Source organism: Schistocerca gregaria, unplaced genomic scaffold (genome assembly GCF_023897955.1).
Source record: "Schistocerca gregaria isolate iqSchGreg1 unplaced genomic scaffold, iqSchGreg1.2 ptg000205l, whole genome shotgun sequence".
In the NCBI taxonomy this organism is placed as follows: Eukaryota; Metazoa; Arthropoda; class Insecta; order Orthoptera; family Acrididae; genus Schistocerca; species Schistocerca gregaria.
In genome coordinates this window covers 2,238,715-2,241,527 of record NW_026061740.1, presented here as the reverse complement: position 1 = coordinate 2,241,527, position 2,813 = coordinate 2,238,715, and positions in this window count along the sequence as shown.

Genomic DNA, 2,813 nt, shown 5'->3' with positions numbered 1-2,813 from the left:
ATGAAACTTCTAAGTTGATGTAATACCCAGTAAGAAGTAGTACAATAACGTTATCGATACCGATTATTGACTTTTTAGCTGGCTTTGGGGTCTTGGACATGAGCTCGGACCTTAAGAAATTGCATCAAAAGAGAACTAGCAGCTACGTTGCAGGGGAGAATGTGAAAAGTGTTCATATGTAGTAAAAACCTGAGAAATCCGTCCGTTTTCGTCATTTTTTATCAAATCGACTTAAAGCCAGATCGTCACATTGGTCGCTCTTCTCTCTGAAACGGTTACATTTATCGTCTGCAAAGCTATGTCGCGTGCTGCGGTATGCGGAGACACTAACAGCACCATAGTAGAACACTGATGAAACTTCTAAGTTGATGTAATAGCCAGTAAGAAGTAGTACAATAACGTCTTAGATATGGATTATTGACTTTTTAGCTGGCTTTGGGGTCTTGGACATGAGCTAGGACCTTAAGACATTGCATCAAAGGAAGACTAGCAGCTGCGTTGCACGGGAGAATGTGAAAGTGTTCATGTGTAGTAAAAACCTGAGAAATCCGTCCGTTTTCGTCATTTCTTATCAAATCGACTTAAAGCCAGATCGTCACATTGGTCGCTCTTCTCTCTGAAACGGTTACATTTGTTACATTTATCGTCTGCAAAGCTATGTCGCGTGCTGCGGTATGCGGAGAGACTAACAGCACCATAGTAGAAAACAGATGAAACTTCTAAGTTGATGTAATAGCCAGTAAGAAGTAGTACAATAACGTTTTAGATTTCGATTATTGGCTTTTTAGCTGGCTTTGGTGCCTTGGACGTGAGCTAGGACCTTAAGATTTTGCATCACTGGAGAACTAGCAGCTGCGTTGCACGGGAGAATGTGAAAAGTGTTCATATGTAGTAAAAACCTGAGAAATCCGTCCGTTTTCGTCATTTCTTATCAAATCGACTTAAAGCCAGATCGTCACATTGTTCGCTCTTCTCTCTGAAACGGTTACATTTATCGTCTGCAAAACTATGTCGCGTGCTGCGGCATGCGGAGACACTAACAGCACCATAGTAGAACACTGATGAAACTTCTAAGTTGATGTAATAGCCAGTAAGAAGTAGTACAATAACGTTTTAGATATCGATTATTGACTTTTTAGCTGGCATTGGGGTCTTGAACATGAGCTAGGACCTTAAGACCTTTCATCAGAGGAGGACTAGCAGCTGCGTTGCACGGGAGAATGTGAAAAGTGTTCATATGTAGTAAAAACCTGAGAAATCCGTCCGTTTTCGTCATTTCTTATCATATCGACTTAAAGCCAGATCGTCACATTGGTCGCTCTTCTCTCTGAAACGGTTACATTTGTTACATTTATCGTCTGCAAAGCTATGTCGCGTGCTGCGGTATGCGGAGAGACTAACAGCACCATAGTAGAAAACAGATGAAACTTCTAAGTTGATGTAATAGCCAGTAAGAAGTAGTACAATAACGTTTTAGATTTCGATTATTGACTTTTTAGCTGGCTTTGGTGCCTTGGACGTGAGCTAGGACCTTAAGATTTTGCATCACTGGAGAACTAGCAGCTGCGTTGCACGGGAGAATGTGAAAAGTGTTCATATGTAGTAAAAACCTGAGAAATCCGTCCGTTTTCGTCATTTCTTATCAAATCGACTTAAAGCCAGATCGTCACATTGTTCGCTCTTCTCTCTGAAACGGTTACATTTATCGTCTGCAAAACTATGTCGCGTGCTGCGGCATGCGGAGACACTAACAGCACCATAGTAGAACACTGATGAAACTTCTAAGTTGATGTAATAGCCAGTAAGAAGTAGTGCAATAACGTTTTAGATATCGATTATTGACTTTTTAGCTAGCTTTGGGGCCTTGGACATGAGCTAGGGCCTTAAGATTTTGCATCAAAGGAGGACTAGCAGCTGCGTTGCACGGGAGAATGTGAAAAGTGTTCATATGTAGTAAAAGCCTGAGAAATCCTTCAGTTGTCGTCATTTCTTATCAAATCGACTTAAAGCCAGATCGTCACATTGGTCTCTCTTCTCTCTGAAACCGTTACATTTTTCATCTGCAAAGCTATGTCGCGTGCTGCGGTATGCGGAGACACTAACAGCACCATAGTAGAACACAGATGAAACTTCTAAGTTGATGTAATTGCCAGTAAGAAGTAGTACAATAACGTTTTAGATATCGATTATTGACTTTTTAGCTGGCTTTGTTGTCTTGGACGTGAGCTAGGACCTTAAGATTTTGCATCAAAAGAGAACTAGCAGCTGCGTTGCACGGGAGAATGTGAAAAGTGTTCATATGTAGTAAAAACCTGAGAAATCCGTCAGTTTTTGTCATTTCTTATCAAATCGACTTCAAGGCAGAACGTCACATTGGCCGCTCTTCCCTCTTCGGTTACATTTATCGTCTGCAAAGCTATGTCGCGTGCTGCGGTATGCGGAGACACTAACAGTACCATAGTAGAACACAGATGAAACTTCTAAGTTGATGTGATAGCCAGTAAAAAGTAGTACAATAACGTTTTATATATCGATTATTGACTTTTTATTTGGCTTTGGGGCCTTGGACATGACCTAGGACCTTAAGATATTGCATCAAAAAAGGACTAGCAGCTGCGTTGCACGGGAGAATGTAAAAAGTGTTCATATGTAGTAAAAACCTTAGAAATCCGTCCGTTTTCGTCTTTTCTCATCAAATCTACTTAAAGCCAGATCGTCTCATTGGTCACTCTACTCTCTGAAACGGTTACATTTATCGTCTGTAAAACTATGTCACATGCTGTGGTATGCGGAGACACTAACAGATGCATAGT